The sequence below is a fragment of the Nuphar pumila genome, chromosome 3 (assembly GCF_984573655.1).
Source record: "Nuphar pumila chromosome 3, dmNupPumi1.hap1.1, whole genome shotgun sequence".
In the NCBI taxonomy this organism is placed as follows: domain Eukaryota; kingdom Viridiplantae; phylum Streptophyta; class Magnoliopsida; order Nymphaeales; family Nymphaeaceae; genus Nuphar; species Nuphar pumila.
This window is the reverse complement of record NC_143251.1, coordinates 63,133,340-63,150,741: the sequence shown is the minus strand read 5'-3', so window position 1 is coordinate 63,150,741 and position 17,402 is coordinate 63,133,340.

The following is a 17,402-nucleotide window of genomic DNA, read 5'->3' as shown; positions in this document are numbered from 1 at the left end:
CACTCCAAAAATTTTTGACAGCCTTAGAACACATATATGCATGATTGAATCACTATGATTTTTTTTTGACAGCCGTAGAACACATATATGCATGATTGAATTACTATGAATTTTTTTTGACAGCCTTAGAACACATATATGCATGATTGAATATCTATTAAACTTTTTTGACTGCCTTAGAATGTATATATGCATGATTGAATCTGTATAAAAAAAATTTAACAGCATTAGAACACATATAAGCATGATTTAATCACAATGAATTTTTTTTGACAACCTAGAACACATATATGCATGATTGAATCAGTATGATTTTTTTTTACCAACTTAGAACACATATATGCATGATTGAATCTCTATTAAATTTTATTGACAGTATTAGAACTCATATATGCATGATTGAATCAAAAAAAAAAAATTTTGATAGCCTTAGAACACATATATGCATGATTGAATCACTCTGAAATTTTGTTAACAGCCTTATGACATATATATGCAAGATTGGATCACTATGAAAATTTTTTGACAGCCTTAGAACACTTATATGCATGATTCAATCACTATGAAATTTTTATGACAACCTTAGAACACATATATGCATGAATGAGTCTCTAATTTTTTTTTGACAGCATTAGAAATAATATATGCATGATTATGTCACTACAAAATTTTTTCACAGCATTAGAGCACATATATGAATGATTGAATCACTATGAAATTTTTTTGACATCATGTATGATTGTATCACTATGATTTTTTTTTTATAAACTTAGAACACATATATGCATGAAGGAATCTCTATGAATTTTTTTTGACAGCATTAGAACACATATATAAATGATTAAATTACTCTAAAATTTTTTTGACAACCTTAGAGCACATATATGCATGATTGAATAACTATGAAATTTTTTTGACAGCCTTAGAGCATATATATGCATGATTGAATCACTATGAATTTTTTTTGACAACTTTAGGACACATATATGCTTGATTGAATATGTATGAAATTTTTGAACATCCTTAGAACATATATTTGAATGATTGAATCACAATGAAATATTTTTGACAGCCTTAGAACACATATATGCATGATTAAATATCTATGAAATTTTTTTGACAGTCTAGAACATATATCTACACGATTAAAATACTATGAAAGTTTTTGACAACCTTAGAACATATATATGTATGATTAAGTCTCTATCATATTTTTTTGACAGCATTAGAACACATATATGCATGATTGAATCACAATGAATTTTTATTGACAGCCTAGAACACATATATGCATGATTGAATCACTATGAAATTTTTTTGACAGCCTTAGAACACAGATAAGCATGATTGAATCTCTATCAAAATTTTTTGACAGCATTACAACTCATATATGCATGATTGAATCTCTATCAATTTTTTTTGACAGCATTAGAACTCATATATGCATGATTGAATCACAATGAATTTTTTTTGACAGCCTTAGAACACATATATGCATGATTGAATCACTATGAAATTTTGTTAATAGCCTTATAACATATATATGCATGATCGATTCACAATATAATTTTTTTGACCTTCTTAGAACACATATATGCATGATTGAATCACTATGAATTTTTTTTTACAGCTTTAGAAAACTTATATGGTTGATTAAATCACTATGAAATTTTTGTGCAACCTTAGTAGACCTATATGCATGATTGAGTCACTATAAATTTTTTTTGACAGCATTAGAACACATATATGAATGATTGAATCGCTATGAAATTTTTTTGACATCACTAGAACACATATATGCATGATTGAATCACTATGAAATTTTTTCGACAGCCTTAGAACACATATATAAATCATTAAATTGCTCTAAATTTTTTTTGACAGCCTTAGAGCACATATATGCATGATTGAAAGACTATCAAATTTGTTTTATGACCGTGGAACACTTATATGCATTATTGAATCACTATGAAGTGTTTTTGACAACCTTGGAACACATATATTGAAGATTAAATTACTATGAAAATTTTTTGATAGCCTAGAACACATATCTGCATGATTGAAATACTACGAAAGTTTTTGACAGCCTTAGAACACATATATGCAAGATCAAATCTCTATCAAATTGTTTTGACAACATTAGAACACATACATGCCTGATTGAATCACTATGAAATTTTCTTGATTGCCATAGATCACATATGCTAGATTGAATCACTATATAATTTTTTGACAGCCTTCAAACACTTATATACATGATTGAATCACTATAAAAAAAATTTGATAGCCTTAGATCACCTATATGCATGATTGAAAGGCTATGAAATTTTTTGACAGACTTAGAACACATACATGCATGTTTAAATCACTATGAATTTTTTTTGACAGCCTTAGAAAACATATATGCATGATTGAATCACAACAAATTTTTTTCGAGAGCAATAAAACACATATATGCATGACTGAATTACTATGAAATTTTTTTGACAACCATAGAACACATATATACATGATAGAATCACTATATAATTTTTTTGATAGCTTAGAACACTCATATGCATGTTTGAATCACTATGAAGTTTTTGAGACAAACTTAGGACACATAAAGGCATGATTGAGTTACTATAATTTTTTTTTACGACATTAGAACACATATATGCATGATTGAATCACTATGATTTTTTTTTGATAGCCTTAGAACAGAGATATGTATGATTGAATCACTATAATATTTTTTTTGCAGCATTAGAACACGTACATGCATGACTGAATTCACTATGAAATTTTGTTGACAAGCTTAGAACACATATATGCATGATGGAATCTCAATGATTTTTTTTTGACATCATTAGAACACATATATGGATGATTGAATCACTATGAATTTTTTTTGACAGCCTTGGAACACATATATGAATAATGGAATCTCTATGCATTTTTTTATGACAGCCTTAGAACACCTATATGAATGATTGAATCTCTATGAAATATTTTTGACAGCCTTTTAACACATATATGCATGAATGAATTTGAATTTTTTTTGACAGCCTTAGAAAACATTTATGCATTATTGAATCACTATGAATGTTTTTTGACAGCTTAAGGACACATATATGCATAATTGAATCACTTTGATTTTTTTTTTATAGCGTTAGGACTCATGTATGTATGATTGAATCACTATGAAAATTTTTTAACAGGCTAGAACACTTATATGCATGATTGAATCACTATAATTTTTTTTTTACAACCTTAGAACACATATATGCAAGATTGAATCTCTATTAGATTTTTGGACAACATTATAACAAAAATATGCATGATTGAATGAGTATGAATTTTTTTTTACTGCCTTAGAAAACATATATGCATCATTGAGTCACTATGAAATTTTTTTGACAGCCTTAGAACACATATATACAAGATTGAATCATTATATAATTTTTTTGACAGCCTTACAACACATATATGAATGATTGAATCACTATGAAATTTTTTTGACAGCCATATAACACATATGAATGATTGAATCACTGTAAACTTTTTTTGAAAACCTTAGAACACACATATATGCATGATTGAATCACTATGAATTTTTTTGATGGCCTAGAACACATATATGCATGATTCAATGACTATGAAATTTTTTAGACAGACTTAGAACACATTTACGCATGATTGAAGCTCTATCAATTTTTTTTTACTGCATTAGAACACATATATGCATGATTGAGTCACTCCAAATTTTTTTGACAGCCTTAGAACACATATATGCATGACTGAATCACTATGATTTTTTTTTACTGCCTTAGAACACATATATGCATGATTGAATATCTATTAAATTTTTTTGACTGCTTTAGAATGTATATATGCATGATTAAATCTGTATAAAAAAAAAATTAACTGCATTAGAACACATATAAGCATGATTTAATCACTATGAATTTTTTTTGACAACCTAGAACAAATATATGCATGATTGAATCACTATGAATTTTTTTTGACCTACTTAGAACACATATATGCATGATTGAATCTCTATTAAATTTTATTGACAGTATTAGAACTCATATATGCATGATTGAATCACAACAAATTTTTTTTAATAGCCTTAGAACACATATATGCATGATTGAATCACTCTGAAATTTTGTTAATAGCCTTATGACATATATATGCATGATTGGATCACTATGAAACTTTTTTGACAGCCTTAGAACACTTATATGCATGATTGAATCACTATAAAAATTTTTTGACAACCTTAGAACACATATATGCATGATTGAGTCTCTAGTTTTTTTTGGACAGCATTAGAAATAATATATGCATGATTAAGTCACTACAAAATTTTTTGACAGCATTAGAGCACATATATGAATGATTGAATCACTATGAAATTTTTTTGACATCATTAGAACATATATATGTATGATTGTATCACTATAAATTTTTTTTGATAGACTTAGAACACATATATGCATGAAGGAATCTCTATGAATTTTTTTTGACAGCATTAGAACACATATATAAATGATTAAATTACTCTAATTTTTTTTTGACAATCTTAGAGCACATATATGCATGATTGAATAACTATGAAATTTTTTTGACAGCCTTAGAGCACATATATGCATGATTGAATCACTTTGAAATTTTTTTGACAACTTTAGGACACATATATGCTTGATTGAATCAGTATAAATTTTTTTGACATTTTTAGAACATATATTTGAATGATGAATCACAATGAAATATTTTTGACAGCCTTAGAACACATATATTCATGATTAAATATCTGTGAAAATTTTTTGACAGTCTAGAACATATATCTGCATGATTGAAATACTATGAAAGTTTTTGACAACCTTAGAACAAATATATGTATGATTAAATCTCTATCATATTTTTTTGACAGCATTAGAACACATATATGCATGATTGAATTACAATGAATTTTTTTTGACAACCTAGAACACATATATGCATGATTGAATCACTATGAAAATTTTTTGACAGCCTTAGAACACATATAAGCATGATTGAATCTCTATCAAAAATTTTTGACAGCATTACAACTCTTATATGCATGATTGAATCTCTATCAATTTTTTTTGACACCATTAGAACTCATATATGCATGATTGAATCACAATGATTTTTTTTACAGCCTTAGAACACATATATGCATGATTGAATCACTATGAAATTTTGTTAACAGCCATATAACATATATATGCATGATCAAATCACAATATAATTTTTTTGACCTACCTAGAACACATATATGCATGATTGAATCACTATGAATTTTTTTTTGACAGCTTTAGAAAACTTATATGGTTGATTGAATCACTATGAAGTTTTTGTGCAACCTTAGTACACCTATATGCAGGATTGATTCTCTACATTTTTTTTTACAGGATTAGAACACATATATGCATGATTGAGTCACTACAAAATTTTTTTGACAGCATTAGAACACATATATGAATGGTTGAATCGCTATGAATTTTTTTTGACATCACTAGAACACATATATGCATGATTGAATCACTATGAAATTTTTTGACAGCCTTAGAACACATATATAAATGATTAAATTGCTCTAAATTTTTTTTGACAGCCTTAGAGCACATATATGCATGATTGAAGGACTATCAATTTTTTTTTATGACCGTGGAACACTTATATGCATTATTGAATCACTATGAAATGTTTTTGACTACCTTGGAACACATATATTGAAGATGAAATCACTATGAAATTTTTTTGATAGCCTAGAACACATATCTGCATGATTGAAATACTACGAAAGTTTTTGACAGCCTTAGAACACATATATGCAAGATCGAATCTCTATCAAATTGTTTTGATAGCATTAGAACACATACATGCCTGATTGAATCACTATGAAATTTTCTTGACTGCCTTAGATCACATATATGCTAGATTGAATCACTATATAATTTTTTGACAGTCTTCAAACACTTATATGCATGATTGAATCACTATAAAAAAAATTTGATAGCCTTAGATCACCTATATGCATGATTGAATGGTTATGAAATTTTTTGACAGACTTAGAACACATACATGCATGTTTAAATCAATATGAAATTTTTTTGATAGCCTTAGAAAACATATATGCATGATGGAATCACAACAAATTTTTTTCGACAGCAATAGAACACATATATGCGTGACTGAATTACTATGAAATTTTTTGACAGCCATAGAACACATATGCATGATTGAATCACTATATAATTGTTTTGATACCTTAGAACACTCATATGCATGTTTGAATCACTATGAAGTTTTTGAAACAAACTTAGGACACATAAAGGCATGATTGAGTCACTAAATTTTTTTTGATGACATTAGAACACATATATGCATGATTGAATTACTATGAATTTTTTTTGATAGCCTTAGAACACATATATGTATGATTGAATCACTATAAATTTTTTTTCACAACATTAGAACATGTACATGCATGATTGAATCACTATGAAATTTTGTTGACAAGCTTAGAAAACATATATGCATGATGGAATCTAAATGATTTTTTTTTGACATCATTAGAACACATATATGCATGACTGAATCACTATGAATTTTTTTTGACAGCCTTGGAACACATATATGAATAATGGAATCTCTATGCATTTTTTTTGACAGCCTTAAAACACATATATGCATTATTGAATCACTATGAATGTTTTTCGACAGCTTAAGGACACATATATGCATAATTGAATCACTATGAATTTTTTTTGACAGCGTTAGGACTCATGTATGCAAGATTGAATCACTATGAAAATTTTTTAGCAGGCTAGAACACTTATATGCATGATTGAATCACTATAAAATTTTTTTACAGCCTTAGAACACATATATGCATGATTGAATCTCTATCAGATTTTTGGACAACATTATAACAAAAATATGCATGATTGAATCAGTATGAATTCTTTTTTACTGCCTTAGAAAACATATATGCATGATTGAATCACTATGAATTTTTTTTGACATACATAGACCACATATATACAAGATTGAATCATTATATAATTTTTTTGACGGCCTTACAACACATATTAGAATGATTGAATCACTATGAAATTTTTTTGACAGCCTTAGAACAAATATATTTATGATTGAATCACTACAAGATTTTTTTGACAGCATTAGAACACATATATGCATGATTGAGTCACTATAAAACTTTTTTGACAACCTTAGAACTCATATGCATGAGTGAATCACTATAAATTTTTTTTAACAATATTAGAACACATATATGCTTGATTGAATCACAATAAATTTTTTTTGACAGCCTTAGAACACATATATGCATGACTGAATAACTATGAATTTTTTTTGATAGCCTTAGAACATATATATGCATGATGGAATCACTGAGAAATTTTTTTGACAGCCCTAGAACACATATGAGCATGATTGAATAACTACAATTTTTTTTTACTTTAGTTGAACACATATATGTATGACTGAGTCACTATAATTTTTTTTGACAGCCTTAGAACAGATATATGCATGATTGAATCACTATGAATTTTTTTTGACAGCCTTAGAACACATATATGCATGATTGAATCATAATGAAATTTTTTTGACTGCCTTAGAACACATATATGCATTGATTGAATCACTTTGAATTTTTTTTTACAGTCGTAGAACACATATATGCTTTATTTAATCACTATGAAATGTTTTTAAGAACCTAAGGACACATGTATGCAAGATTGAATCTCTATTAAAATTTTTTGACACCCTTAGAACATATATATGCATTATTGAATCTGTTTAAAAAAAAATTGACAGCCTTAGAACACATATATGCATGATTGAATCACTATGAATTTTTTTTGACAACCTTAGAGCACATATATGCATGATTTAATCTCTATGATTTTTTTTTGACCGCATTAGAATGCATATATGCATGATTGAATCATTGTGAAATTTTTTTGACAACCGTAGAACACATATGTGCATTATTGAATCACTATGAATTTTTTTTGACAACCTAAGGACACAAATATGCATAATTGAATCACTATAAAAAAATTTTGACAGCCATAGAACACATATATGCATGATTGAATCACTATGAATTTTTTTTAACAGCCTAGAACACATATATGCGTGATTGAATCATTATGAATTTTTTTTGACAGCCTTAGAACACATATATACATGATTGAATCTCTATTAGATTTTTGGACAGCATTATAACACATATATGCATGATTGAATCACTAAGAACTTTTTTTGACAGTCGTAGAACACATATATGTAAGATTGAATCACTAATTTTTTTTTTACAGCCTTACAACACATATATGCATGATTGAATCACCATAAAAAATTTTTGACAGCCTTAAAACACATATATGCATGATTGAATCACTATGAATTTTTTATGACAGCATTAAAACACATATATTTATGATTGAATCACTACAATTTTTTTTAAAGCATTAGAACACATATATGCATGATTGAGTCACTACAAATTTTTTTTGACAACATTAGAACACATATATGCTTGATTAAATCACTATTAATTTTTTTTTGACAGCCTTAGAACACATATATGCACAACTGAATCACTATGAAATTTTTTTGACAGCCTTAGAACACATATATGCATGATTGAATCCCTGTGAATTTTTTTTGACAGCCGTAGAACACATATATGCGTGATTGAATCACTATGAAATTTTTATGAAAACCTTAAAACACATATATGCACGATAGAATCACTACAAATTTTTTTTACTTTATTTGAACACATATATGTATGATTGAGTCACTATGAAATTTTTGTGACAGCCTTAGAACACGTAAATGCATGATTGAATCACTATGAAATTTTTTCGACAGGCTTAGAACATATATATGCATGATTGAATCATTATGAAATTTTTTTGATTGCCTTAGAACCCATATATGCATGATTGAATGACTGTGAATTTTTTTTGACAGCCTTAGAACACGTATATGCCTGATTGAATCACTTTGATTTTTTTTTTTACAGTTGTAGAACACATATATGCATTATTGAATCACTGCAAAATGTTTTTGACAACCTAAGGACACATATATGCATGATCGAATGTCTCTTAAATTTTTTTGACGGCCTTAGAACATATATATGTATGATTGAATCTCTATAAAAAAAAATTTGACAGCATTAGAACACATATGTGCATGGTTGAATCACTTTGAAATTTTTTTGACTGTCTGGAACACATATATGCATGATTGAATCACTATGAAAATGTTTTTATAGCATGATTGAATTTCAATCAAAGTTTTTTGAGAGCATAAGAACTCATATATGCATGATTGAATCACAATGAAATTTTTTGGATAGCCTTAGAACACATATATGCATGATTGAATCACTATGAAATTTTTTAACAACCTTATAACTCATATATTCATGATTGAATCACTATATAATTTTTTTGATAGTCATAGAACACATACATGCATTATTAAATCAATATGAATTTTTTTTGACAGCCTTAGAACACTTGTATACATGATTGAATCACTATGATTTTTTTGCTACAACCTTAGAACACGTATATTCATGATTGAGTATCTACAATTCTTTTTTTTTGTCAACATTAGAATAAATATATGCATTATTGAGTCACTATAATTTTTTTTTACAGCATTAGAACACACATGTGATTGAATCACTATGAATTTTTTTGGATAGCCTTAGAACACATATATGCTTCATTGAATCACTATGAAATTTTTTTGACATCATTAGAACACATATATGCTTGACTGAATGACTATGAAATTTTTTTGACAGCCTTAGAACACATATATGCATGAAAGAATCTCTATGATTTTTTTTTACAGCATTGGAACACATATATGCATGATTGAATCACTTTGAAATTTTTTTGACAGCTATAAAACACATATATGCATGATTGAATTTGAATTTTTTTTGACAACGTTAGAACACATATATGCATGATTGAATGACTGTGAAATTTCTTTGACAGCCTTAGAACACTTATATGAATGATGGAATTTCTATAAAATTTTTTTGACAATATTAGAACACATATATGCATGATTGAATCACTATGAAGTTTTTTAGACAATTGTAGAACACATATATGCATTATTGAATCACTCTAAATTTTTTTTGACAACCTAAGAACACATATATGCATGATTGAATCACTATGAAATTTTTTTGACATCCTAGAATATATATGTGCATGATTGAATCACTTTGAAATTTTTTTGACAGCCATAGAACACATACATGCATGATTGAATTTCTATCAACTTTTTTTGACAGCATTAGAACACATATATTTATGATTGAATCACTATGAATTTTTTTGAGAGCCTTAGAACACATATATGCATGATTGAATCACTATGAATTTTTTTTGATAGCCTTAGCACACATATATGCAAGATTGAATCACTATATAAATTTTTTGACAATGTTAGAACACATATATGCATGATTGAATCACTATCAAATTTTTGTGACAACCTTGGAACACATATATGCTTGATTGAATCACTATAAATTTTTTATCACAGCATTAGAAAACATATATGCATGATTGAGTCACTACAAATTTTGTTTGACAAACTTAGAACATATATATGCATGATGGAATCACCATGAAATTTTTTTGACAGCATTAGAACACATGTATTCATGATTAAATTACTATGAAATTTTGTTGATAGACTTAGAACACATATATGCATGATTGAATCTCTATGAAATTTTTTTGATAGTATTTGAACACATATATGCATGATTAAATCGCCAAGAAATTTTTTGACAGCCTTAGAACATGTATATGCATTATTAAATTTAAAATTTTTGTGACAGCATTAGAAAATATATATGCATGATTGAATCACTATGAATTTTTTTTATAGCATTAGAACACATATATGCATGATTGAATCACTATGAAATTTTTTTAACAGCCTTAGAACACATTTATACATGATTAAAGCTCTATCAATTTTTTTTACAGCATTAGAACACATATACGGAAGATTGAATCACTATGAAATTTTTTGGACAGCCTTAAATCACATATTTGCAATATTGAATCACTATAAATTTTTTTTGACTGCCTTAGAATACATATATGCAAGATTGAGTCACTATATATATATATTTTTTACATTGTTAGAGCACATATATGCATGATTGAATCACTATGATTTATTTTTTACAACCATAGAACACATATATGTGTTATTGAATCATTATGATGTTTTTTTGACAACCTTAGGACACATATATGCTTGATTGAATCACTATGAATTTTTTTTGACAACCTTATGACAAATATATGAATGATTTAATCACTATGATTTTTTTTGACAATCGTAGAACACATATATGCATTATTTAATCACTAAGAATTTTTTTTGGCAACCTTAGGACACATATATGCTTGATTGAATCACTATAATTTTTTTTTACCATTGTAGGACACATATATGCATCATTGAATAACTTTGACATTTTTTTTAGAGCCTAGAACACATGTATGCATGATTGAATCACTATAAATTTTTTTTATAGCCTTAGAACACATACATAAATGATTGAATCACAATGAAAGTTTTTTGACAACCTTAGAACACATATATGAATTATTGAATCACTATGAAAATTTTTGAACGTCCTTAGAACACATATATGCATGATTAAATCACTATGGATTTTTTTTTACTATCGTAGAACACATATATGCATCATTGAATCACTATGACATTTTTTTGAGAGCCTAGAGCACATATAAGCATGATTGAATCTCTATAATTTTTTTTTGATAGCCTTAGAACACATATATAAATGATTGAATCACCATGACACTTTTTAGACAACCTTAGAATACATATATTAATGATTGAATCACTATGAATTTTTTTTGACATCCTTAGGACACATATATGAATGATTGAATCGCTATAATTTTTTTTTACTACCGTAGCATACATTTACACATTATTTGATCAATATGAAATTTTTTTGACAACCTTAGGACACATATATGCTTAATTGAATCCCTATAAATTTTTTTTGACAACCTTAGAACACAAATCTTATTCATTGAATCACTATGAAATGTTTTTGACGGCCTTAGAACACATATATGCATGATTAAATCACAATAATTTTTTTTGACAGCCTAGAACACATATATGCATGATTCAATTACTATAAAATTTTTGACTGCCTTAGAACACATATATGCATGACTGAGTCTCTATCAAGTTTTTTTGACAGGATTAGAGCACATACATGCATGATTGAATCACTTGAATTTTTTTTTACTGCCTTAGAACACATATATGCAAGATTGAATCACTATATAATTTTTTTAACAACCTTAGAAAACATATATGCATGATTGAATCACTATGAAATTTTTTTGACAGCCTTAGGACATATATATGCATGATTAAATCGCTATGAAATTTTTTTGACAGACATAGAACACATATATGCATATTTGAATCACTATGAAATTTTTGCGATAACCTTAAAACACATATATGCATGATTGAATCACTAGAATTTTTTTTTACAACATTGGAACACATATATGCGTGATTGAATCACTATGAAATTTTTTTGACAGCCTTGGAACACATATATGCATGTTTGAATCACTATATAATTTTTTTGACAGCCTTAGAATATATAAATGCATGATTGAATCACTATAATTTTTTTTTTACAGTCTTAGAAGACTCATATGCATGATTGAATCACTATGAAATTTTTTTGACAACCTTAGAACATATATATGCATGATTGAGTCACTATAAATTATTTTTTGACTGCATTAGAACACATATATGCATGATTGAATCACTATGATTTTTTTTTGATAGCCTTAGAACACATATATGTATGATTGAATCACTGTGAATTTTTTTCCACAGCATTAGAACACATATATGCATGATTAAATCACTATGAAATTTGTTTGACATCCTTAGAACACATATATGCATGATGGAATCTCTATAAAAAAAATTCACAACACCATAACACATATATGCATATTTGACAACATTAGAACACATATATGCATGATTGAGCCACTATAAATTTTTTTGGACAGCCTTAGAACACATATATGCAGGATTGAATTTGCATTTTTTGGCAGCCTTAAAACACATATATGCATGAATGAATCACTATGAAATATATTTGACAGCCTTAGAACACATATATGCAAGATTTAATCTCTATGAAATTTTTCTGACCGTATTAGAACACATATATGCATGATTGAGTCTCTATGATTTTTTTTTGTCAACCGTAGAACACATATATGCATTATTGAATCACTTTGAAAGGTTTTGAACAACCTAACGACACATACATGCATGATTGAATCACTATAAAAAAAAATTGACAGTTGTAGAACACATATATGCAAGATAAAATATCTATGAATTTTTTTTAATAGCCTATAACATATATATGCATGATTGATTCATTATGAATTTTTTTTTATAGCCTTAGAACACAAGTATACATGATTGAATCTCTATCAAATTTTTTGACAGCATTAGAACACATACGCATGTTTGAATTACTATGAAATTTTTTTCACAACCATAGGACATATATATGAATGATTGAATCACTATGATTTTTTTTTGCCAATCATAGAACACATATATGCATTATTTAATCACTAAGAAATTTTTTTGACAACCTTAGGACACATATATGCATGATTGAATCACTATGATTTTTTTTTTACCACCGTAGAACACATATATGCATCATTGAATCACTATGACATTTTTTTGAGAGCCTAGAACACATATATGCTTGATTGAATCACTATAATTTTTTTGATTGCCTTAGAACACATACATAAATGATTGACTCACCATGAAAGTTTTTTGACAACCTTACAACACATATATGAATGATTGAATCACTATGAAATTTTTTGACATCCTTAGAACACATATATGCATGATTAAATCACTATAATTTTTTTTTTACCACCGTAGAACACATATATGCATTATTGAATCACTATGACATTTTTTTGAGAGCCTAGAACATATATATGCATGATTGTATCACTATAATTTTTTTTTGTTAGCCTTAGAACACATATATATATGATTGAATTACCAAGAAAGTTTTTTGACAACCTTAGAACACATATGAATGATTGAATCACTATGAATTTTTTTTTACAGCCTTAGGACCCATATATGAATGATTGAATCGTTATGAATTTTTTTTTACTACCGTACAACACATATATATAATTTTTAATCACTATGAAATTTTTTTGACAACCATAGGACACATATATGCTTAATTTATTCCCTATGAAATTTTTTTACAGCCTTAGAAAACATATTTTAATGATTGAATCAGTATGAAATGTTTTTGACAGCCTTAGAACACATATATGCATGATTAAATCGCTATAAAATGTTTTTGACAGCCTAGAACACATATATGCATGATTCCATTATAATGAAATTTTTGACTGCCTTAGAACACATATGCATGATTGAATCACTATCAAATTTTTTTTACAGCATTAGAACACATATATTCATGATTGAATCACTATGAATTTTTTTGACTGCCTTAGAACACATATATGCAAGATTGAATCAATATATAATTTTTTTGATAGCCTTAGAACACATATATGCATGATTGAATCACTATGAAAATTTTTTGATTGCCTTAGAACACATATATCCATGATTGAATCACTATGATTTTTTTTTACAGATATAGAACACATATATGCATGTTTGAATCACTATGAAATTTTTGTGATAACCTTAGAACACATATATGCATGATTGAATCACTAGAATTTTTTTTTACAACATTGGAACACATATATGCGTGATTGAAGCACTATAAATTTTTTGACTACCTTAGAACACATGTATGCATGATTGAATCACTATATATTTCTTTTGACACCCTTAGAACATATATATGCTTGATTGAATCACTATATTTTTTTTTTTACAATCTTAGAGGACTCATATGCATGATTGAATCACTATGAAATTTTTGTGATAACATTAGAACACATATATGCATGATTGAGTCACTATAAATTTTTTTTGACAACATTAGAACACATATATGCATTATTGAATCACTATGATTTTTTTGATAGCCTTAGAACACATATATGTATGATTGAATCACTGTGAAATTTTTTTTATAGCCTTAGAACACATATATGCATGATTGAATCACTATGATTTTTTTTGACAACTGTAGAACATATATATGCAATTTTGAATCACTATGATTTTTTTTTACAGCCATAAAACACATATATGCATGATAGAATCACTATGAAATTTTTTTGACAGCCTTAGAACACATATATGCATGATTGAATCACTATTAAATTTTTTTGACATCCTTAGAACATATATATGCATGAATAAATCTGTGTAAAAAAAATTTGATAGCATTAGAACACATATATGCATGATTGAATCACTATGAATTTTTTTTGACATCCTTAGAACACATATCTGCCTGATTGAATCACTATAAATTTGTTTTGACAGCCTTAGAATGCATATTTGCATGATTGAATCACTATGAATATTTTTTGATAGCCTTAGAACACATATATGCATGATTGAATCACTATGAAATTTTTTTGATGGCCTTAGAAGACATATATGCATGATTGAATCACTATGAAATTTTTTTACCAACCTTAGAACACATATGTGCATGATTGAAACACTGAATTATTTTTACAGCCTTAGATCACATATATGCATGATTGAATCACTATGAATTTTTTTTGACAGCCTTAGAACACATATATGCATGATTGAATCACTATGAAATGTTTTTGTTAGCCTTAGAGCATATTTATGCATGATTGAATCACTATGATTTTTTTTTTACAGCTTTACAAGACATATATCCATGATTAACATGAGTGTTGATTTTTAAAAATGATCAACACGAGGGTTGATTTTGGACAATGATCAACACGAGGGTTGATTTTGGACAATGATCAACACGAGGGTTGATTTTGGAAAATGATCAACACGAGGGTTGATTTTAATTAGTTGATCAACACGAGGGTTGATTTTGAAAAATGATCAACACGAGGGTTGATTTTGAAAAATGATCAACCCAGGGGATGATTTTGAAAAATGATCTGTTCGAAAATAGTTTTTGTAAAAGAAGATCAACATGCTGGTCAATTTATAAGGATCGGTTCAAAACTAGTTTTGTAAAAGATGATCAACATGAGGGTTGATTTTGAAAGGACTGGTTCGAAACTAGTTTTTGTAAAAGAAGATGAACACGAGGGACAATTTGAAAAGACTGGTTTGAAACCGTTTTTTATAAAAGAAGATCAACACGAGGGTTGATTTGATGTGACATGTTCAAAACCAGCTTTTGCCAAAGAAGATCAACACAAGGGTTGATTTGAAATGACCGGTTGAAAACTAGTTTTTATAAAAGAAGATCAACACGAGGGTTGATTTGAAATGATATGTTCGAAACCAGTTTTTATAAAAAAAGATCAACACAAGAGTTGATTTGAAATAATCGGTTCAAAAATAGTTTTGGTAAGAGAAGATCAACACGAGGGTTGATTTTGAAAGGACGGGTTAAAAAATAGTTGCAGACTCCGCACTCCGTTGCTGCGCGAGGACGTGGCAAAGCACCTTATGCATACCAGTTTGTCAAAAACTGGCAAGATCAGACAGAGTTGGCGAAGGCATATCTAAACAAGGCAACCAAGCTCATGAAGAAATAGGCAGATGAGAAGCGTCGTCCAGAAAAATTTCATGTTGGAGACAAAGTGTTGGCCAAGCTCTTTCCTGACCGCACAACTATCTTTCGGGGCCACCATCGAGGCCTTATTCGCAAGTATGATGGTCCCTTCACAATTATCAAACGTGTGGGGAACTTAGCGTACCGTCTAGACTTGCCAGCAAACTTTCAAGTGCATCCAGTATTCCACATATGCAACCTGAAGTTGTTCCACAAAGATGAAGGAGATCCTCAACGGAGCATGCCTTAACGTGCTCTGATCCCACAGTGGGCTCCTTCAACAGTCAGTGTGTTAGGCAAAAAGCCAGATGTCATCCTCAACCATTCCAACAACTATCTAGGGAAAGTCAAAAAGTACTTAGTGCAGTGGAAGGGATTGCCAGAATGTGAAGCTACTTGGGAAAAGGCCAGCAACATGTTTCAGCATCGACAGCTTGTAGAAGGCTACCATGAACAATTGGCATCGAGGACAGCGGCAACTTAGGCAGGGGAGCGTGTTCTGAAC